The sequence below is a fragment of the Meleagris gallopavo genome, chromosome 2 (assembly GCF_000146605.3).
Source record: "Meleagris gallopavo isolate NT-WF06-2002-E0010 breed Aviagen turkey brand Nicholas breeding stock chromosome 2, Turkey_5.1, whole genome shotgun sequence".
Lineage (NCBI taxonomy): Eukaryota > Metazoa > Chordata > Aves > Galliformes > Phasianidae > Meleagris > Meleagris gallopavo.
Window position 1 is genome coordinate 27,808,708 of NC_015012.2, and position 24,271 is coordinate 27,832,978.

Sequence of the window (24,271 nt, forward strand, 5' to 3'; positions counted from 1 at the left end):
TTAAATCCTGGATGCATCTGCCAAAAGCAAGGCATTCTCTGAAGTCATTCCACTGAGCCAGAGAAAGGGCTCTTCTTTTAATGGGTATTTAACATTTTGTGATTTATTTTTTTTTAGTGTGGCAAGAATTCCTGTATCCTACAAGTTCACTGCATCCCAAACCTGAGTCAAACACTGTGAACACGTTTCTAGGCTGGCCTCTATCTGGCCTCTATTCTTATAAATTGAATGGATAACTCTTTCTTAGTGCCTAGGCTGAGTAATCAAGATGACAACGTATCAAGAGGAACAACCTATTAATTTTATCTTTTTCCACCTAAAAATGGAGAGGAAAAGCTGTGAAGGAACCTACATCAGAAAGGCAGGCAGCCTTCAGGACTTAATCTTTGTACTGACGGTCAGAAAAAGCTACTTGAGAAAGAGGAGCACCAGGCCCATTGGGCTTCCTTCCTTACATCTGCAATCACTCAATGTAATCAAAAATCTTCATTTGCTGTTTTGCTGAGAATCTGAGATAACTCACGAGATTCTGAGGCTTTCCCAACTTCACTATCCACTGCGTGAAGCAAATCTTACGTAACTGATCAGTAATAGAAGCAGGATAAAACACAGGTGGGTAACTAGGAGCCTCTCTCACCTGACTCCTCTCTTTTCCAGCTGTCTCTATTTGATGCATTTGATGGCATCTCAAGCTCTGTCTTTTCCTGGAATTTCCCGTCCTGGTTTCCAGCTGCCTCTAGTCAGTTACTTCTAAGAATGTGCCCACCAGAGCACTTCAGGATAACTGCTCCCTCAAGTTCAAATAATTTCCTCTGTCACTGCATGCATCGCGCAGGTACAGATATTTTCTCACTGGTACCATAGAGGACAGATACATGCTATTTCAGCTTTTGTGCCTGTGCTTATTTGCTGCTTCTTTGTAATGCTTTCCAGGGGAACATCAATAAGGATTGATACATGTCAGCTGTGCTGAGCAGTGTAATTATGTGCTTGCACTGAGAAGCTAACAACTTGCTGCAGAATGCTAGTGGGCACTTATCTTAGTTTCCAGATTTGTTATGCTCTCAGCCACATACATGATTATTTACATCAAGAGGTGAATCAGTAATGTATAACTGAGCTTTCAAAAGTTAATGTAAATGAAGAAGGTAGGCTATCACATTTCGCTGTTTCCAGAGCATGAGCCACCTGAACAGTGCTGAACAACAACTATAAGATGGGGAATGACCAAGCAGAATTAATTTAAATTAGCTTGAGCTAGGTTTAATAAACTTCTATATATGTGCAGTTTGTACTCTGTGATCTCAGTACTGGAATGCTTGTAGAGATTGTGCATTAGCTGCATAAGAGGTGACATTATTATTGCTACAGCCTGATTGCGTATGGGGTTGAACAACAACTCTTCTTAATTTCAGGAATCTGTGAGGAGTCAGGTCCTGTAAACTGGGCATCATCAGCAACATCATGTAATGAAGTGCTGTAACTGCAGGTTTCTTTGCTTCAGTGCATTTGGGAGAGGTGAATGGAAAACACTTGAAAGAAACATGCTGCAAGCGCTGAGGGCATTTGTCGTACATGGAATGAAAAGGTAAAAGATATAAAACAGTTTCTTCAGCCTGGAGACTGAAAGAAGCACTAGCTTTTTATCTGTTTTTATCTTGATCTCCACTATTTCCTTTTAGCTCCCCATTGAACCTTAAGTCCCTGGTGTTTATTTTCCATTTCCTTGTGCCTGGAACAGTCATGGATGTGTTGGGAGTTGCTTGTCTGTCTATCTGTTCTGAGAATGAGGGATGTTGTTTTGTATGAGATGAGAGTGCAGTTTCCTAGTCTGATTTTCCTTCCACTAGAAGAGCCTCATTTGCTGTCAGAGAAATACAGGAGACTGTAATGGGCAGATTCATCTATCTCCTGTTTGATACTAGAATCATAGAATCCTTAGAGTTGGAAAGGGCCTTTAAAGGTCATCTAGTCCAACTCCCCTACAATGAACAGGAACATCCACAGCTAGATCAGGTTCCCCACAGGCTGATCCAGCCTTGATTTGTGAGTCTCCAGAGGTGGGGCACCCACCATTTCTCTGGGCAACCTGTTCATGTGTCCAATCACCCTCACTCTTTGAGCCTGAAAAACCGTTTTCCCATGTTCTATCACCACAGGCTGTGCTAAAGAATCTGTCCCCTTCTTTCCTGTAGCTCCCCTTTAGATATTGAAAGGCTGCTGTCTGGTCACCTCAATGCCTTTTCTTCATGGAGAGCAATCCCAGCTCTTTCAGTCTGTCCTCATAGAAGAGGTGTTCTAAACCTTGTACCAATGGCCTTTGATTCCCACTGCTCACATTTCTGCCCCAAAGGAGTGTGACACAAGTAAGCACACCATCTAACTCTAGGTGTTGTGCTCTGATCACCTACAGAGTACTTTATTCTGTCTCATCTGTCCCATGAAACTTTACTGAACTTGGAGAAAAAAACCTGACAAAGAGTTTTGTAGGAAAGCTGCAGGGTTTTTTGTCGTGATTCCACAGAATTTCAGACAGACTAATTACTGCTGTTGTAATTTCTGCATTTTTCATGCACATCTGAGAAAATGCAGGAAGGATAATATGATAGTTTATCATAAGGGAATTAAGCTTGAGGCCATAAGTAACAGCCCATAGGATTTCAGCATTAGTCATGAACTACACTTAATGATACCAAATTAGAGCTCAAACTACAACACTGCTTTTTTCAAATGGCATTTAAACCACCTCCTGGCTCACAGTGCAATATGTAGTAGCTCATTCTACATTTCAAGTGTCATGCCTCAACTGAACAACCAAATATAGCAGTTCAGAGATAGATAATTAATGGTGAGGCTACATAAATGGCTGACATAAAAAATAGCTGCTGCATGTGACTACAAATGTTGGCTATGCTTTGCCTATGGACATGCAAGGTAAGCTTTTTGAAAATTGCATTAATCTGCTTTGTTTTACGTTCAGTCCTGTTTCCCACATTCATTGTGAATTTCTGCCAAATTTGTGCAAATAAAGATCAATTTCTTGAGGACTAGAGCACCTCTCTGATCTTTAATCCAATTTATTTTTTTAGCGTTATGTATAGCTACTTGCCTTGTTTCATGTAGACTTTTTAGTAACAGGAGGGGTTTGCAGTGAAACATTTAACCAAATAACATCTTGCAAGCAAATCTCTGAAGTTTTGCCAGTGAACTTTGGTGATAACTTGTGATATAAGCTAGGATTACAGACCATTTACAGATATGTTTTCCTCATACTAGGGAAGGAACCAAGACTTCAGCTAGCTGTGAAAAGTAATTAAGCATATCAAACTTATTTCACATGTGAATGGCATCTGAAGATGACATTAGTTCATTGTACTTTGTACATTGTACAAATTTGTGATTTAAAGCTGTTTTTGTTCTGTTGGCATCTGGAATGTGATATCTATTAACTATGTGGTTAAGAGAAAAACATGAAATAATGTCCGAAATAATGATTGCAACTACAATGCAAAAATTTTTTTTTCTTTTTTTCTTTAGAATGAAAGAACTTGCAGTTTTCATTTTCCTTTTTTTGATATTTTTTTTTCCTCTCTCTTTAACTTCTGCTCATCTCTGGAGACTGATGATGAGACATAAAACTGAAGTACAGAGGGACTGATCAGAAAGATTTGTCTTATATCCCTTTGCCTTTAAGTACTTAACCCAATGGTTCACACTGCCGCCATTTCATTTCATTACTCTTCACTGACATTCACTCCTTTACAGGGACTATGGGTGATTACAACTGCTTAATCAGGTTGATTATTCTAGACTGTGAATGCCTGCACTCTACAAACTCGAACTGATATCCATGCCACTCTACACTCTCACTGAGCTCTTTCTAAACATTTGCAAGGTTATTCTGGCTATTTGCCCTATACAGCCATTGAGACAACTGCTGTCTCGAGCCCTGGAGCAGACACTTGGCTGTCTCATGCCTCTTCATCATTCCCAGCACAAAAAGATGGAAAGCCTTGGGAAAGAGCAGATGCTCAGGTTTTCTGTTCTTCTTGCCAACTATTTCTGCTTTTTGGCAGCTATTACTTCTACAAACTTTTCTTTCTCAACTCTGTACAAGTAACTCTTCTGCTTACCTTCTAGATATGACCAGATGGCAAAGTAAGGTCCTATTGCTTTGGGAAAGAAAGAACAGATCAGACTAGATTCTTTAATACGTGTATATTGGTGGAACTGTTTCTACACTTAGATATATTTGCAATGCAAATATATCCAGAATTCAAATGTTAATTGCAACTAAAATGAAGGAGTCAGCAGACTGTGGTGGCAGCTGGACAATTTCCATTCCCTCTAGGATATATATCTCACCAGCAGTGCCTTTCATTTCTAGCCAGAGAGATAAAAAAGCCAGCACAGGTCTTACACTAAAATACTAGTTATGCTATGGAATGTGCACGTGGAGGGTCAAAAATAGGATATGACTGAGGAAAATAGAAAACAAACAATGAAAGACTGTGGAGATTCTATGCCTCTGCACTGGTACTCATTCCATACTCTTTTTCCCTGTCTCTTTTAGGAAAGTTACACCCATCCACCTTCACGTTCTTCAGCATGTAACATCCAGCTGTGTGGCAGATGGCTGATCTGTGCTTTGTCCTATATACATCCACAAGGAATTATTCAGAAATATTAAACCTAATACAGCAATCGACTGAGCACAGTTTTGCAACTGGATTGTACTGAGCTTTTAGAAACTGTGAAATTGTCTTGCATGACTCAAAGAGGACAGCTCTTCAGAAAACAGCCCTGGCTTTCAGGAACCATTGAAGCTGCAGTTTATGTAGCAATATGCAGCAAAACTCAAGTTCTCAACCCCATGACTGTCTTGTAGGATGATGCCTTACTCACAACTGTCCTGGGGAAAAGGGACAGAAATGTCCTTTGGGCCTGTAGTTGATATGTGATAGTGGATACTGGACTGAAGCATATGTAACACAGAAAGCTCCCTGCACTACTATTCCCCCTTAAAGTAGGCGGTACAGGAGGAACAGGAGAGTGAGCTAAACCAGAGGGAAGTAAAAGAAGAGGAAACTTGACGGTAAGGAGCTCGATCTGCTTCTTCTCAACAGTTCCCCAGTCTCTTCACACCCAGAGCTTGTGAGCCTATCTCTGGCTGCTCTTCTTGGCTTTGAGTTGTGTGGGCAGAAGAATTAGGAAGAAAATTTTCCAGGTTTCTGGCATCTGTTGGGCCAGAGCCTACAGTCTCTGCCCTCTGGATTGCTGCCAGTCAGAAAAGGCAAAGTACCTGCTATGGATGCTCTAATTCTGTGTGATATGGGGACGCTGTGGATCTAAACAGTGTGACATCTTTATTCATTCTCACTGATACAGTTGCTCTGGCTCAATCTGTATACTACTGTAATTATTACCCTTTCTGTACTATCAGGGAGATATCAGAAACATGAAAATGGCTCCAAATTCCCCTATTAAATTCAGCTGAACTCAGTAGGAGCTTTGCTCTTCCTTCTGTACATCATTGGTAATTTCATAGTTTTGGGTAGGTGAAGTCATGGGGTCAACCTGAGAGGGGTCTGACCAACCTCCTAGGTACCCAGGGTGCCCTTGATGTCTCAAGGAGTTTTTGCTTGATTCTGGAAGAAGTGAATTCCAATGGGCCTGGCTGTAAAGTGGCATATCCTGTGACTGAAGCAGGCAGCTAATGAGAGACTGAATCAATACATTGCCTTTTTAGGCTTCCAGGTCATCCTAAAGGGAATACTCTGTGTAGACCACAGATATCCTACTGTATCTTCAGTATTAAATGTCTTCTGTTTAGATGCTTGAACTCAGAAGATAAAAATATTTCTTCTGCTTTTTGGATGTTCTACCTATGATAGCTTGTGGGAGAGCAGATTTTCTTCTGATCTGCTGCTGGTATAGTCACATGCTTGGAATTGTGTCACCCGTCAAACAGCATCCTGCACCTTTATCTGTTTGAAGTTTGATAACACTGACTCTGAAATGATAGCAAAAGGCAGCAGATGAACCAGGCTAGTCTGACCCATGGAGTTTGCAATTGAGACTCATCAATTTATCAGGATACTTTCTATACTAAGTACACTGGGTTTTTTAGAACGACTTGGAGGTTTGCAAAATGTCTTTCTGATTCTACTGGCTACATGACTAAAAGAACAATGGATTTACAGGATGGGATGGTTTAGCATATGCAAGGCTAAATTTTGATTGTGGGGAAAGCTGAATAGAACTGACAAGTGCATTACCCTCTGGAATCAATACATTCAGTCTGCTGACTGTTCAGAACTGGCCTAACTTTTGTACCTGAAATCAATAACCAAGACTTAGTGGGAACTGCATCTAGTAAATAAATAAATAAATAAATAAAAAGTAAATTTAAAAAAAAAAATAGCTATGTAGTGCTATGGTTAAATTGTCAAAGATGACAAGGACAAGATAGGTTCTTGTAATGGCTAAATAGTGCATGCTGGAGAACTGGAGCCTTTGAAAATATATCATATTAAATACCAATCTCAGAAGTAACCAAACTCATTATTCACATTTAATGATTGTGCCAATCAAAATAGTTTAAATGGTCACTGCTGTTATATCTCAGCTCTAGAATATGACATGGACATCAGCCCAAATGAATGATTTTATTCTTTAGACAGGAAAAAAACAAACTAACAAAAAAAAAAAACAAACAAAAAAAACCCACCAGCATTAAAATGACCACTGCATGTTGTAATAGTGGCCACTTCTATTACTGGAGCTGACCACATATTTTTCTCTCGTAACTGTTTACTGGACTGTTTCTCCTGGAGTTCCTCAAGTACTTTCCAGATTGAGACCTCTTCTGATCTTGTTCTACTTTTGTAGCAGCTGAGTAATTTCAATGAAGGAAAAAAAAAAAGGATTTGAATAATGATTATCTTCTTATTAAATGATTGAGAACAGTTGATTCTTTTTCATGACTTTATTCATACCTAAGTGTATTTTATGAATGATGTAGTTAAAGCAGGCTTTCTGGTTTTTACCACCTCATCTCTGACATGTTAGTTGTCTTGCATGCTGCATGTTTTCTCCTCTTGAGTTCACCATTAAGAAGCTCAATTTAAGACTCCTTTCTAGTAACTCAACTTTATTTACTCAAAGCCTTCTGTTTGCTTCAGGTATGGTTACAATGCAGATGATACTACTCTGCTGAATGATCACCTCTTCCTAATGTGTATATAAAGTAGATTTTTTCAAACCAAAACCTCCAGTATAGCTTCTTGAATACTTCAGAGCTACTCGAATTGCTATAAAAAAGGATTTTCTAAGAATATGGATAGTAAACATAATCTGACATGCTGGTAATGAGAATGTCTAAAAAGCTTTCCACTGTGGGCTAACCATTTGTTCAAAACAAACACGAGCGCAGGTTTTTATGAAAACTCATAATTCCAGAGTCCAGAGTGTGTTTTCCTGCACTACAAAGCAAAAACCTGAAAATACAAATGTCTTCCAAACTGAAGCAAGTCTGTGATTTCCATTTCAGATAAAATGGGAGAAATAATCAGTTTGGTTTTCGGGCTCATCTGCATTGTCACTAGATGGCACATTGGTCTAAAGTTTCAGAACTATCACTGTGGTGTTGATCACAGTTATAGCAGCTGCGTGGAAGAGCTCTAAGTTATGTACGGGAAACAGCCAGGACATCACTATGCATGTAACTGCCCTCAGTGTGTGTATCGTAGTACAATTGTGTAGATGACTTTGTGAGTCTGCTGTTCCGTATATAACTGTTATATTAAATAGAGATGGCTGATGTTTAGGTGCTAACATCCAAGATAGGTGTGAGGAGAGAAAGAATGAAGGTGCCTGTCTGACTGCCACATTTACACACTGGTCTGCTTTGTACTCATAGCAGCTGGAAGTCACATCTGGCTGTATGCATCAGTGCTTCCTCAGAGCAGCTTTTATTATGCAGAGGCTTGTAATTAGCAGGAAGATCTTAGGAACTCTATCTGTAAATGAGTAAAATAAGTGGTAATATGGGGGACAAATAATAAGGATTTTTGTGTTAGTCTGCAGAGAGAGGTGTAGGCTGCCTCCAGAATCTCAACAAGGTTCTTTCAGATGGTATTTTAGATGCTGTTCTGAAAATGTTGAAAAGGGCAAGATAGAAGCACATTGCATTACATGTTGTCTTTATTTTATGCCAGAATTAAGTGTGTTATACCCTTAACCACTGGTCTTTTCACTCTGCTGTCCTTCCCTTTTGTTCTTTATGGAGAATCCGTTTGCCAACATCAAGAAGCCCATTGCAGCTTGGTAAAATGGGTAGGTTGATCATGAATTTCAGCAATGCATTTACAGGCCTGTTTTCTCATTTGTAAGAAGCACTTTCAAGAGTGCAGCCACCTTCATTTCTAAAAATGTTATGCCTTTTTGAGGAATATGCATGTTGTTTGTTTGTTTGTTTGTTTTTGTCAGTTTTATTGTTTCAAACTGTTTATCTATTTTTTGCTGTGCTTTATCCTATGAGGGTGATATTCATATATGGAGAAAGATGTATGCTTTGGGGATTTGAGACTACTGGGAAATTTCACTATCAGAAATAATTTCAAGTTCTGGATTCTCAAAAACAAAGGAGAAGGCTAATGAATAGCAAGAGCATGGGACTGAGGTCCATCTCTGGATGATGTGCCATTGATTTTATTTATTTCGATAATTTCTTTTTACCTTGACTTTTACCCTGACTTTTCTCAGATCACAAGATAAAGCAATGTATGTTTGAAAACTTATAAAAATACAATAATGAATTCCAGCTTTGGTAAGGCTGTCCTGTAAAGGAGCAGGAAACTTATGGGAGAATAAGTGCATCAGGTGCATTTTGAGTTCTAATGCATAGTATGACTGATCCTGAATCTTAGACTAATAAAATCGCTTTTTATTGCCCACCTTACATTATTTTTTCCTTTATATATTATTATACATTCAGTATTTTGTCCTGAGATTAGGTCTTAGATCAGTTCACACAGTCATCTGATCCTTTCTCAAGAGTGAGAAATAGCACACTTACTATTGTTTTCCTGTAGTTGATAGATATTCTTAACACCAATCACATGTAACTAAAATCCACACCTTCACTAGTAAAGAAAAGTCAGAAAAGACAAAGAGAGCATGTAAGCTGACAAAAAGCATAGTGAAGGCATTAAGGTTAAGGGATTGGGGTTTTTTTGTGGCTTCTGTTGACACTTCAAAGTATTTTAATTTTGAATACCAATAAATGATAAATAATTTTAGCTCACATATTTTCCAAAACTGTTATTTGGGAAATAGATACTGAAAATATCAATAGTTTCACTCCAGTATCCTTTCATTCCTGAAGAGTTAATGGAAAAAATATTGATTGGTAGTTCTAGCCAGACAAATTAACTTTGCTGAGTAGTAGCATGCAGTGTTACTATTCATGAGGCAGTGTTTCACTGCTATGGATGTTCCTGTTACAAGTAACTCAGCCACAGCAATACCTTTGGCAAAACGTGTTGCACTACAATGCAAAGACACATTACTTAATGTGTAAGCTGTGGAATGGTTTATTATGGGCATTCCTTGGTGCTGAATTTTGTATAAATTCAGAGCTCTGGAAACGAACTTAGATTTCTTCCTCTTTGAAAATGACTTTCTAAAGCCCCAGCATCAGTCACATCTCCCAAATTATTGGCAGTTTCCCTTCTGTACCTGTGAAAATGACCTTCAATGTCTCATGACCACAAAAATGAACTCCAGTATGTCAGTTGAGGTTTACAAAAGTAGGAAAGTGAAATAGTGTCAAATAAAGGATTTCTGGCCTTGCATGTTCTTCATTTGCATCACCTTCTTTCTCCTAGGCTTTTCGGAGTAAAATTACAATGAAGTCTTGTGAAATTTAATTTCCTGCTCTCTGTTTTCTTGGGAAAAGCACAGCGATATTCTGTATCTGAAAATGTACTCTATTTAAGCTGTCATATCTGGAAAAAGAAAAAAAATTAAAAATAAGGAGGAGTCTGTACCCTAAGTGTTTTTTTGTCTTTTCAGAAGTGCTATGTCTGAACTGTCATGCTGCACAGGGGGAAAAAAAAAAAATATATATATATATATATATATAAAATTCAGCACTGGTTCACCAGAAGGCCAACTGCTTATCAGCATAAGAAAAAAGTCCTCCTAGGTAAAGCCTGATTCCACTTTAACAATATACCTTAGTTACCAATCGTTTCTCTTTTGAGAAAAATATCTGCTTCATAATATGATATGCATTATGTGACATTTTATGTGACAATAGATTTAGAAACACAACTGCTCAGCCAAATTTTACCTGCTGATGTTCGGCTAGAACATTAATTTTATCTTTGCTTTCAGCTATTTACTACTCGTCAGTCATTAATCACAGATAATGACTGATTTCCTAAGGGTTAAAGCTTGAATGCATTCTTCTAAACTGAAAAATATTTCTGTTTTCAAGTATATTGCTTTGCCATGCAACATAGGAGTGCAATATTTGTTTGCTCCTGTTATAAGGGTACTGCTGATCTATGTCTAATTCATATACTCCAGATGTCAGTGCTGTTAAGATTTGTCACTCATCTATATAACTGCTAAATATATTATAATGTGTAAAACATCTGTTTTTGGATAGCAAGCTTTAAAAAACATAACAGTTACATTTTCATCCCAGAGTATGATGAATGTGAGCAGAAGAATTGTACTGTCAGTAAGATTCATTCCACCAGGGAAAATTAGTGGTAGGTTATCTGTTTGCTTTAGGAAATACAATTTGTATTTCAGTACTGCAGTGCCAGGCATAAACTCGCCCTCTTTTTACCTCAAATCCTCCATTTACTAACAAGTATCACTATCCTTAAAGTATTCATGCTTCACAACAGCATTAATTCTTTAATTATAACAAAAAATACAGTTAATTAGTTAAAGGCATCCTTGCCCATTGACCAGTTTAAGTTTAAGTCAACGATATATACCCAGTGCTATTTATTGACACTGTGGCTACGTTTCAAGTGCTTAATGAGGCAGTTTGGACCAGGAAAGTGAGGTGGAGGGATTATAATGCTACTGCTATGCTGCCTCATAGGTGGTCGTGTTCTAGCCAACGTGCAGTCTCTGCATGCTCTGTGATGCAGCAGTGCTCCACCTTCCTTCTACTGACAGAAGTACAACCCCCAGAACTTCTGGAAGAATCTAGCTGATTGTCTTATAGCTATGATAATCTAAAAATACAGTGAAAAACAGTTTTAAGAACTGTTCTCATTCCATAGATCTGCAAAACAAAACTGAATTAGCAGCATGTTTCAAAGCTTATCACAGACTTAACAAGGAGGTAAACAAGGAACTTCAAAGGTAAGCAGGAATATCTTTAAATAACTGAACAGTGAATGAAGTAAACAGTTGCTAATTAAATATCTGGGTCATAAACAAAAGAAAGTGATTGAATTTGTCATCCCCTTTATGTCTGTGAGATGTTATAACATTTGCAATACTGCACTAAGTATGGAAGCAGAGCAGCTGAGAATCAGTTCTTATTTGAGATTCCTATCAACGTCAGGAGATAAAAGCAAGCTGTCCTGTGTCTGATCTTGCTGTTTTACAGGGGTGTGGTTCTATTGAAGTTTTACTTTGCTTTGGCTCTGAAACATCAAGTTACTGTCACAAGTACAAATTAGGGGTCTAGGCACACCAAAGCCTCTTGCTGCATTGAGGCTTATTCTGTACACAGTTGACTACTGACCACAGGCTGGAATGTATGATGGAGAGATGGTCTTAGCTTACCTAAAGTGAACTTGATCTAATTTTACTTCACAGAATTGTTGATAAAATGAGATTCACCGAATCTGGTCTTTTATTTTTTATTTTTTACCACAAAGAGAGTAATAAATATTTGCAATAAAATACAATCTATAGGGGATGCTACTCTACAAAGTTCATATGTCAGGCTTAATGAGGTCATTTTTTTCCCCTCCTTTAAGTCAGTTCTTGCAGGAACAGACTGGATTCCATCTAAAATATACCAACAATGTAGCAGTGTTGCAGACTCAGTCCTGAGTTTTTCTCCTCAGGTCTTAAGTACGTATCAGTTTCTTACTTTTGACCTCTTTACACACCCAGTTTACAATAAGATTCATCATGAAGATAGAAGGGAGCAGCCTTGAGTACAGATGTGTCCTGCCCTAGCCTTCATTATTCCTAAGCTCCTTGATCTGTGTCTTCTCACCAGCTTCTTCCCATCACTAAGCTCCACTTACTAGAAGAATGTATAACATTTTATGTAGCCTTATTCAGCATTTAGCACCACCTTTTTTCCTCGTGGTACCAGTGGAGACCTAATGATTCCTAATGGCTGGCTAACATCTACTATGTACAGGAAGTTAAGGATATGTTCTTATGCAGCTAATCTGTTTACAACGGTGGATAGTGATAGGACAAGGGGGAATGGTTTTAAACTGAGACATGGGAGGTTTAGGTTAGATATTAGGAGGAAGTTTTTACACAGAGGGTGGTGACACACTGGAACAGGTTGCCCAGGGAGGTTGTGGATGCCCCATCCCTAGAGGTATTCAAGGCCAGGCTGGATGTGGCTCTGGGCAGCCTGGACTGCTGGTTGGCGACCCTGCACATAGCAGGGGAGTTGAAACTCGATGATCATTGCAATCTTTTTCAATCCAGGCCATTCTGATCTCTTCATTGTACAGAGACCTACTTTTATTTTGGTGACTATATAGAGAGAAAGCACCATAATTTTGCCTTCAATAATAGAAATATTCATCTTCATAGAGCAATCTTGCTTACCTGGGCATTTATAGCTTTTGGTAGCAGTGCCAAGTGAGCTATCATGAAAGTAAGAACACTAACCAGAAGTTCAGCAGAGCCTTCTATTTGTGCAATTTGAAGATGTGATTGATGCTGCTTTAAGCAACTGTTATTGGGTAACAACTTCTAACTGGACTAGGATCAATTAAGGTTATTGCATTTAATGTTTGGATTGTGATTTCCCAGTTACTTTCATCATGGGAAGTGACAACCTCAGGATGGGTGATGCTAGAAACTGAAGAATGAGGAAAGAGGTGTAGGATAATTAAGCCAATCATGACTCATAGATCACAAATTGTTTCTTAAAAGTGAACTCATTGCTGATTTAACAGGAAATGCACTCTTCCCACTAAGGATGTCATGAAAATGGCCATAATTGCTGGCAGGATGAGGCTATGTCACTTGAACTTTAGAGGGTTATTAGTATTTCAAATGTTTGAATGCAACCATGGTGGTAAAATGAAGGGAAGACAGGAAAAAGGCAAAGTGCTTGACATCGAGTTCACGCCATGCTAGGTAAAAGCAAGAAGGGACACAGATTTATCCCTTTTTGATTTGCAGGTTGAACCTTGCTGTTGATCAAAGTACATTTACTTGTTTCTAGCATTATTGTAATCTTCTCTCCCTTGCCTTGTTACCATGTACAACTACTTATTCTCTATTTTAATTGCAAGGAAAAGAAGGCCACTGATCTGCATAAAGGTTTTATTAAAATGTGGACAAACATACAAAAGCTCAAGCATTTATATGAACCAGTTAAATAGCACCCTATGTCCTTAATCAGCAAGCACAGGGGATACAATTAACTGATATTTTATTTGTTAAATGAATTGACCTTTGTCCAATGCAATCCATAAAATTAATTTGGCACTCTGTAATGCTTGCAGATTGGCAGTCCAATCACACCAGGAGTCTGAAAAAAAAAGCACAGCAGGCACTTCAATACCCTTTAACCTATTAAAACATGCCCTGTGGTATTTCACAATCCACAAAATTGTACCAGCATTTGCAATTGATTACACATTACAACCACCATGTGTGGCATAGACATTAACTGGTATGGTGCCTTAATTTCCCTTAACCTTAGTCCCATATTTCTTAGGAGAGAGCACTCTTCATTTGTGTGAAATAGTGAAAGAATCTTTCCGCAACAGAGAAATTTAGCTTCCACAATGATTCTCTCTAGTTTTGTTGATGTTGTGTCCTGGTGTGAACCTTGGTGTCCTGTGCAATGTTGGTAACATTTGTGTCTATGTGCTTCTGAATCAACTGCTGCTTTTCCTTCAGCTTTGTGAACAGGCATAGCCACACAATTGTTGAAAGCATATCTGAACTTCTTTGCAGTGGTATGGTTTGTAAGCAGGGCTTAGCCTTCAATGGAGAAAGAAAAGACAGAATCTCTCAAAATACAAGTTGTCAAAAGCATCCTCATGATTGCTTTGTCACTGGCAAAGTCAAAGAATATGAATATCAGATATTGTAAGATTTCTGTGCTACAATTTGTAACTGCTTTGACGGATGCTCATGCTGTTCCCCAAATCCATGATACAATACCCTTCTTAGTATGCCTCTTTGCTTTTGTGTGAGCACAGTCTATATGCATTAGAGTTCAGGTGATGCAGTTGGAAATCTACTTTATCTGGAAACTATTTCATTTCACCTGCATTCCTGAAATCAAGTTTCCAATTGGCAAAAGCTTTTCATCACCAGTAATAAAAAAAGTACTTGCCAGTATTAAGTTAGCTGTGCACCGGTAGCAGTATTGGGAAGTTCTACCTTAGACTCTACCTTAGTAGTGTAAAGCTAAGTCCATAAGACCATGGCTTTCTTGACTTGTGTGCAGTGGTGAAAAAAAAAAGGTATTTGTCCAACCTTAGTTATGTCTAGGCTGCAAAACTGGCTTAAGACATGAGACTGCACTTCTGCACTGCTTAGCTCTTGATGCCATTTTTGTCTGTGCCAACTAACGCTCTTTGAGACAATGCCAAGGACAGTCCAGGGGAAAGTACGTGCCAGACACCATTTTCAGTACATTGTGTGAAAGTATTGCACTAGACTTACTTCCTTCTGCCCTTTACCATCCTTCAGCAACATCCTGTAAGATTTGTACACTCAGATGTTGCTATATGCCCTCATTTCACATTTAGAGGCAAGAAAAAAAGAATTTTATTTTTTTCTCCCTCATCCTACAAGAACATCTCTCTGGTGTACAGCTGCACAGCTTCTGAGAACAGGAAATCAAACTCCACATAGAACCCAGAGGAGAACGTGAGTCAGGTGCTATGCAGTGTGGAGGTAGCTCATGCCATTTGGCTAAAGGTCAGTAAATCATTCACTGGCTTCATTTTATTTAACAATATAGGAGTTAACTTCCACATCCGCTTTCTCAGAAAACATATTGGAGCTATTCTTAGCCAAATTGTGTCTGCAAATGTGCTCAATTCCATTTATGCAGTATATCTTCAGCAATACCCATGATCAGGGTGATGGAACAAGGAGCAGTACTTGTCATGTTTTTCAGTTACATTTTGCAAAGTATTTTAATGACCTCAGTGTCTATTTTCTTTTTTTTGTAGAACAAATGAGTCCTCTCTTACCTGTATGAATGACTATCTAGAAACTGAAATGATAAGACTATGGATAAGAGGAGTAATAGCAAAAGTTACCTGGTTCTAGCCAGGGAATACCTTCAGTGTGCTAAACCAAATAGGCTCTGTGCAACTGGACAAAATAGTGCTATCCTGTAGGAGTTTCCAGAAAGCATGTATACCTATTCCATGAGAGGCATTGTACTGGGTTTTCCAGAAATGAAAAAGTCGTCTTCATTGTAGCCGTATGGTGATATGTTCTAGAGGGCTGACCCAATCAGTGTTGATAACATGCCCATATTTTAGCTACTGTTGCACAGTGCTCACAGTGTCGAGGCCCTATTTCTCACTCTGCTGTCCCAGTGCTTAGGCTGATGGTGGCCAGGAGGCTGGGAGAGGACCCAGCTGGGACAGCTGACATGAACTGGCCAAAAGGATATTCTATACTACGTAATATTATGCTAAGCTAAAAGGAGATTTTCCCAAAGTAGCTATTGTCCAAGCAGCACTGGTCTACTGGTAGCAAGTAATTGCCTTTGCATAATGTTTTCTTCCTCCCCTTTCACTTAACAAACATCTTTATTTTGTCCTATAAATTTTATTTTGCCCTTTGAATCTCTCCCCCATCCCATTATTGGAGAGTGAGGAGCTAGATGGGGACTTATCTGCCAGCAGAGGTAAATCCTCTCCTTCTGTCTGTATTTCTATCTCTTAGGAATCCTATAGTTTAGAATCCTAACACTGCTCAGAAAATGGACACAAGCACAAAATGGAAAAGCGTGAACGCGGCTTGGCTGCACTGGACAAAACAGTGACAATAAAACAAGTAATCTGCCACCTCTGAGTGTGCAGACCACATGTGAATATCTACATACTCATGTATTTATCATTTCTAAAGCATGCAATTTCATTTTGCTTCTGAGTTTGGGAATATCTACCTGGAAAAAAAGAAAATATTGTGACTATAACTGAAAAGAACATATATGAATTACAAAGTAATTACAAAGTAATTCATATGGGACAATAATAAACTGTTGACTTAGATCCTAGAGAACTCTGAACTCCACAGAGATCAGTCAACAAAGTCTGGTTTTGTTGAGCACTGTAACTGCAACAGTGCTGGGGAATGGAATTTTTGTAAGATGCCCTGTGGCTGTCTGCTAGGGTGAACAAGCATTATCTCTTGAAAAATTACACATATGCAAGTGAAGAACAGCCAGATCTACCTCTATACTTACTAATATTGGCCAGTGCAATTCAAAATGATGAATTGCTCAAGTTTGGTTTCAATTGCTCTTATCCATACTTAATAGTGCTTTTAATCAAATAGATTTGTAAAAACTATGTAAATTCAAGGCAGAAAAAAATCTTTAGAGAGCAGGATAATTATTTATTAAAGATAATTCTGGGCATAGCGTCAAAAGCTGTTAACTAATCAATATCATTTTGGGGTAAGTATCTGGGGATATAATTTTGATGTCCATACAAATCTGGGGAAGGATCTCAAATTGATGACATTAGAAAATGTGAAATTATATAAATATTGGAGCTCTCAAGGTTCCCTGTCTGAAGTCAATGAAGTTACTATGACTTAGATCTTAACAGTGACAAAAGAATTTGACCTAATTTTATAGGAAGTACGTTCAGAGAAAATCTTTAATTTTCAGAGATAACAAATACCTCAGAATGTAGAGTTAAATTGTCTTCCCCAGATTGAAAGACTCCTGTTCATTGTATCTCCAACTGAGATTTCAAAAGAGCCTATAGTTGCATATGGGAAGTATTAAATCACCAAATCATAATGAGACATTAAAATGCAAAATATTCAACATCCATCTATTTCTTGATTGGTTTTTCAAAACTGTACGGCTTACAGAGAGACGAAAATGAAAAGAAAAAAGAAATCATTTTAGAGCCATGACTTATTTGAGAGTAGAATAATTCATTATCTTTTCCCCAGGTTTTCAGATCAATACTGAGTTTCCAAGTTGCTGACATCTCTAATGCCAATAATACTTTTTAGTCACTGAATATGCCATGAATTCTCTCATACGGTGCTCTACAAACAGCTTTGAATGCAAAGAAGAAGTGAAAATAACAATGTGTAACAGTGTTGGTCTGCGAGAAGCACTGTTAACGTACTAAACGAAACCAGACTTTGATTCAGCTTCATCACAGCCCAGATTTACTGGGAGGGCTTTGAAGGCAGGCAACCAGCTAGTTTTGCCAATTGTCAGGGTAGTGTGTGGGATGGCTGCTCTCTCTGAGCCAGGGAGCCTGATGCTGTGAGGACTCCCTGAGCTGGTAGTATAGGGCATCGTCAGTCGGGATATGTTCCACCAGTCCCAAGCAATGCAGCAGGGCGGGGGGTAGGACATCTGGAGAGACAGGCTAAGATCAGGCTGGGTCATCAGCCCTGAGATAAAGGTAGCCAGGGTTAGCCCCAGCCCCAAGATGATGAGGGCCATGCTGAGGCCAGGGCGGAACAGCTGTCTGTTTGGGATGAGTCCATATCAATGGGATCCATGACCAGTCATGCTGAGTAAAAATTGTTGAGCTGCTTGTATGAAAAGTAAACAGATAGACTGGCATTACTGGCAGGAGTGGAAATGAGCAATGTGGAGATTTATCTTTCTGTTACTCAAATTTGAAATCAAGCTCCCTTTTGAGGGAACTTTCCCAAGTGGTGAAGGAGAAGGAATCAGCAGGGAGAGGGAACTGAATTTCCCTCGGCATTTTGAAAGCACAAGAGAGCGGAATAAAATTTATTTGCTAAATATAAAGAAAGCATGGATAGATGATGCAAGAGTGGAAAGAATGTTTTGGAAATTATATAAAATAAGCCCTGCTACAATTTTAGGTGTGACCTAATTAAAAACTCTGAGATGGAGGGCCACAACGTAGCTCATTATGGAGTTGTGGCTGAACTAAGTGACAGTGACAATGTTGCTGGTGTTTTTCATTGCTGCTAAAGAAAATTTTACAAGCCTACAAAACATTGAATAAGTGTAGAGTTTTAAAACAATGACTGCAAACGATCATACCATCAACAGAATTTAATGTCAATTAGATGCAGGCTGGCATTTTTCTGTTGTTTGTACATGCAAAGACAGTTTAGTTTCATACATCATGGTTTTAAATTTAATGCAAGAGAAGAGAACAGCCTGAGATCAATGATTGTCATCCTATGGAAAGTGATAAACATATTTCCCTTCCAAGATGACGTGTCTAAACAATGTTCTTATATCTCTACAGAAAATAGATGCAACTCATGGCTAATCTGAAAATGCAGTTGACTCCTACACTAGGGACTGACATTAATTTGGTGGTGTTTACAAACTTAGAATTTGTTTCTGATACATTTCAGTGCTAAGAAGAAACCGGATGCTTAACAGCTTGAGTCACATGCAAATGACATGTTTCTCTTTACAATATAGTAGTAAACAAACATATTATAAATAAGAAACCATACTAATTAATTCTCTAAAGAAAAGTGATTATACCAATAATGTCACATCTTCGTTTATAAGCATGCCACCTCAATTATTTCTGTAGTAGATGGAATCATTAGAGTTGAAAGGGATCTCTGAAGGCCTCCTGCAATGAACAGGGACACCAACAGGTTGCCCAGGGCCTAATCCAGCCTTGCCTTGAAAATCTCCAGAGATGGTGCATCAATCACATTACTGGGCTACCTGTTCCAGTGTCTCACCACCCTCTGTGTAAAATATTTTTTCCTTATATCTAACCTAAATCTCCCCTCTTTAAGCTGGAAACTATATTCCCTTGTTCTATCACAACAGACCCTGCTAAAAAGTCTGTCTCCTTCTTTCCTGTAGCTCCCCTTTACTGAAAGGCCACTATCTTATCACCTCTTCTCCAGGCTGAATAGCCCCAGCTCTCTCAGCTTGTTAGGAGAGGTTTTCCATCCCTTGGATCATTTTTGTGGCCCTTCTCTGGATGCTCTCGAACAGGTCAATGTTTCTTCTGTAATGAGGACTTCACATCTGGATGCAGTACTCTTGGTGAGGCCTCACCATCACAGAATATTAGGGCAGGATCACCCCCTCTGACCTGCTGGCCACACTATTTTTGATGCAGCCCAGGATACAGTCAGCTTTCTGGGGTGCGACGGCACATTGCTGACTCATGTTCAGCTTCCTATCCACCATTATCCTCAGGTCTTTTTCAGCAAGGCTGCACTCAATCCTCTCATATCCTAGCTTGTATTCGTAATGGGGATTGCCTCCACTCAGGTGCAAGATCTTGCATTTGGATTTGTTGAACCTCATGAGGTTCACCTGGGCCCACTGCTCAGGCCTTTCTAGGCCCCTCTGGATGGCATCCTATCCCTCTGCCATGTTGGCCGCACCCCATAGCTTGCTGTCATCAGCAAACTTGATGAGGCCGCACTCAACACCTCTGCCAATATCACTGATGATATTAAAGAGTAACAACCCCTGAAGAACACCACTCATCACCGATCTCCATCCAGGCATTGAGCCATTGGCCACCATTCTCTGGACTTGATCCTACAGCCAGTTTTTCGTCCATCAAAGAGTCCACTCATCAAATCCATATCTTTCTAATTTGGAGAGAAGGATGTTGTGGGGTACCATGTCAAAGGCCTTACTGAAGTCAAGATAGGTAACAGTGGCTTTTCTCTTGTCCATTGTTGCAGTTATACCACCATAGAAGGCCACTAGGTTGGTAAAGCAGGATCTACCCTTGGTGTAGCCATGCTAGTTCTTATATCACCTTCCTGCCTTCCATGTGCTTTAGCATAGCTTCCAGGAGGATCTGTTTCATGATCTTCCCTGGAGCAAAGGTGAGACTCACAGGTCAGTAGTTCCTGGGGTCATCCTTTTAACCTTTTTTAAAAATGGGTGTGATGTTACTTTTTATTCCAGTCACTAGGGCTTTCACCTGATTCCCATGACTTTTCAAATATCATTGAGAGTGACTTGGCAACTACATCAGCTAATTCCCTCAGGACTCTGAAATGCATCTCATCAGGATCCATAGACTTGTGGATGTTCAGGTTACTCAGGTGGTCAAGAACCTGATCTGTGCTTACAGTGAGAGGGATGTTGCTTTCCCAATCTCCTACTGCCAAACCGAATGTTTGAAGGCTTTGTGATGAGCATTACCAGACAAGTCTGAAGAAAAATGTTAAGTACCTCAGCCGCTTTCTTGTCAGATATTACCAGTAGGCAAATTTAAAAGTGTTACTCAATCAGTACATTATCATCTACTTCACTTTGCATTGGAGTACGTAAGTTTAGCTAACATAAGATTTTGATGAATTAAGTTAGTGCATTTATCACAAACCTGTCTGTCAGAATCAGCCATGTAAGACCATTTCTGAAGGAAACAAGTGAGCTGACAAAATGGCAAGAATTTGGAGGAACTGTCACCACAGTGTCTGGTTCAGTTAAAAAAAAAAAATTAGTCAGGGGAAAATGTAATTATAGCTTTTTGTCAAGTGACTATGGATTCAAACTCCTGGATTATGTCTTTTGTGGGGATATAGTTTCAGAATTCCCGGCTTTAAAAGATTTTTCCCGGCTTCACTGAATAAAGGAAGTGTTTACATCGAGTTTTTAAGCTACAGTGCTTTCCTTTTAACTTTCTGGCTTCACTCAGACATAGAGTCAAAGGCTATATCAAGAATCTGATTTTTATTTACACCCTCGATATTAGTTGGATTTAACTACGATGCTGTAGATCAAAGTGATAGTTGCTTCTCTCATCTTTCTTTTTTGTATCATATGTAGATATTGGCTAATCATTTAATCTTGGCAGCTGTTTCTTTTGTTAACATCAAAGATGTATTGCTGTATGACAATAGTATAGTTACTGAGGCTTTTCACAGCATTCTGCCCAAAATAACTGATTATTGTTTGCTCATGTCATTTACAATTTGGATGCCTGATGTTTAAAGGAGCACTATAAAACATATAAACTAGAATAGTTCTCCTGCAGAATAATTCCTGATTATCTATACATCTTTCCACACTTATTATTACTAAAGAAATTTGCTATGTAATCATCTTATTAGCATTCACCAAATCCTCATGGATATTTTTTTTCCTGAAATTGTGACCATGGCTACAATTGGAATAGGAACACAGAAAATAGAGATGAGCAGAAGTTTAATACAAATTCATGAAAGGTTGGTGGACTTCAACATTGTGAACAATTTAGAGAGTTAAATGTCAGGACTTCAGTTGTATAATTAGTAATATTTTCATTCTGAAGGGGAAAAAAAAAAGAGAATTCAAAGCACACTCTTTCAAATGTGTATATTGAATTATTAAGATGAGGCAAAAGGTCTCACTGAGGTAATTGAAAAAGCCATTTGCATATATTATGTTTCTGCTACACGAAGTTCTTTTACTGTGTGAATCATCAAGCACTGGGAGGTCTAAAGAAGATCTTTAACAGTTATTTTCTTGAAAGAGTGGGCTAGAGAACTAGAGAAACTCAAATCTAATTAAATGTAGCTGATGTTATGTTTAAGAGTGTTCCATTCAGCTATAAGACTTTACTAGATGTTATTGGATTGAAGCTACTGTTGTCTCAGAGATATGATGACATTGTCACCACTATGTAATGCAGAGACAATTTTAAAATAAGTTAATATTTTTTTTTTATAACAATCAAAAGTTTTCCATTGCAAGGAACAGTTTCCACATCTTATTTATCCTTGTGATTTATGTTCTCCAAATACTATAATATTTATTTGCTACCCATCTTGAGATTTAGATACACAACTTCAGCGGTATTAGCATGAACATGAAGAATATTGATGTTTTGACTTACACAGTATGTGTTCCAAAATACACAAGCATTATTTCCCTACTGCTTTTGATTACTGTTTCCTCAAAAGCATGCTTATAGTGTGAAAAAAGCACAGTGCAGGACATAATTTTATTAAGACATGCACTTCTCAGCATATAGTCCTGTCTTACAAGCAGAATATGCCACATACATTGCATAGACTATGGGTCACTAGTTTGAGTGCCATTTTTTTCCTTCTTCTTGTGGACAGCTTACCCAGCAATCTCCTTTGATTTTGGCAGTAGTCTGTTGTTTTAATTACATTATAGCTCTCCAATCTCATCCATAAATCTCATTAGTGATTTTATATTGTTTTGGGTAAAAAAAGTGAGGGGGAAAACCTGAAGAAATTCATTATGAATATAACTGTCTTATCCTGTCATAAATGGGAAGATTAATCAGGCATTCACTTTTTTAAAAAACGTGTAATCTTAATTCCATCAAAGATTTTTTTTTTTAATGTCAAAGCAATGTATTACATCAACAGCTTCAACTGTTTTGAGGAAGTGCGTTTGCACCCCAAACTGTAATGCCATTAAATAATCAAGTTAATGAAAATATCCATTGTTTGTAGCCATGCTGCTTAGCTTTATTAATCTCCTCTAATTCCCCATTAATGCGTCTAGTCTATTCTAATCTCTTGACCAGGACTGATGTCAGACTGATGGCCTCTAGTTAGTGTTTTTAATACTGTCTGCATGGGAACTGTTGAGTCACAGCCTGAACCACTGATTGAGCACCTGGGGAAAGGATCCGGTCAGCCCTGGGAGCACAGGTGAAGGCAATTCAGCTGTGTGACCAGAAGGGGTGGAGCCTGGCTGCACCTCTCTTAGATCTCATTTAAGTGCTGACTGTCCCTGGGGAATGTTCTCTTTCTGGAGATTTCTTTTTGGTGAAGTTTTCTCCTGTGAGCTTTCTTATGTGGGTGAGCAATCTTCTTCCCTTCCTTTATAGAACTTTTCTTTCTATCTTGTTGGTCCTTCCATCGTCACATCTTTGTTGTAATGTCTTTCCCTTCCTATTGATCTGTTCAATTGCTACACGGTTGTAGTACCTGTTTTTTTTCCTAACATCTGTAACTTCAACAGTGTTTCAAGAATTACCAAAAATCAGGTTCAGCGTACTCAGAGTCATAACGTGGTTAGGGTGACAGGGACCTCTGGAGGTCATCTAATCTAATCCCTGCCCAAGCAGGGACACCCTGTCCTGCCCCAGACTATGTCCAGGTGGCTTTTGAAAATCTCCAAAGAGACTCTACAAACTCTCTGGGTGTCCTGTGCCATCGCTCAGTAACCTGAGAACCTGAGAGAAAATGTTTCCTGAGGTTCAGATAGCATTCAGACTAAAACTATTTCATTTTGTGCCCATTGCCACTTGTTTGCTCTCTGAGCACCACTGAAAAGAGCCTGTCTTCATCCTCTTTGCCACCCTTCCTTCAGGTATTTATACTTACTGATGAGACCTCTCTGTCCTCTGTTTTCTAGATTGAATTGTTCCAGCCTTTCTTCATATGTGAGATGTTCCAATTCCTATTCTAGAATGGAGATTAAAAGAAGTTTGATGACATGATCAATAGGTAACTGTTTCATCATTATACTTACTGTTTAAAATACATCTAAACATGCTGCCTTGTGGGACAGTTCTGTGTTTGACAGGAGTCTGCCTTTAGAGGATATTAACCTTAATGCAAATCTGATTAAAAGAGGTGATGACGAAACCTGTAGGAATCTGTCTTGGAGAAGTCACAATGCCATCTCCTTCGGTGAAAGGTTCACACCCGCATTCGAACAATTTATCTTTGACCTATGAGATCTGCAATCAATCAGAATCCTGAGCACTGGTGACTAATAATTCTTGGGAATTTCTGTGGGTGGGGAGACTTTTCTCACCCTGAAGTAATGTGCTGGCATTAGTTAGTCTTGTCTTTGTTGCATCATCTGACATATAATGAGATAATAAAAATGAGCAAGTACCCTCAA

The 24,271-nt window shown here is 38.7% G+C and overlaps 2 long non-coding RNA genes across 3 annotated transcripts; both read left to right on the forward strand.

Moving 5' to 3' along the window:
• The first annotated feature begins 662 nt into the window (after positions 1-662).
• LOC109365943 lies at positions 663-10,028 on the forward strand. 2 transcript variants are annotated; one of them, XR_002111852.2, is made up of 3 exons: positions 663-835; positions 1,416-1,588; positions 4,574-10,028. It is a non-coding gene; the product is annotated as an uncharacterized LOC109365943 (long non-coding RNA). The 2 variants fall into 2 exon arrangements; XR_004158843.1 differs by lacking the exon at positions 663-835 and adding an exon at positions 880-1,148.
• Positions 10,029-23,156: 13,128 nt separating this feature from the next.
• On the forward strand, positions 23,157-24,271 carry LOC109365944. The gene is made up of 2 exons (XR_004159043.1): positions 23,157-23,217; positions 23,777-24,271. It is a non-coding gene; the product is annotated as an uncharacterized LOC109365944 (long non-coding RNA).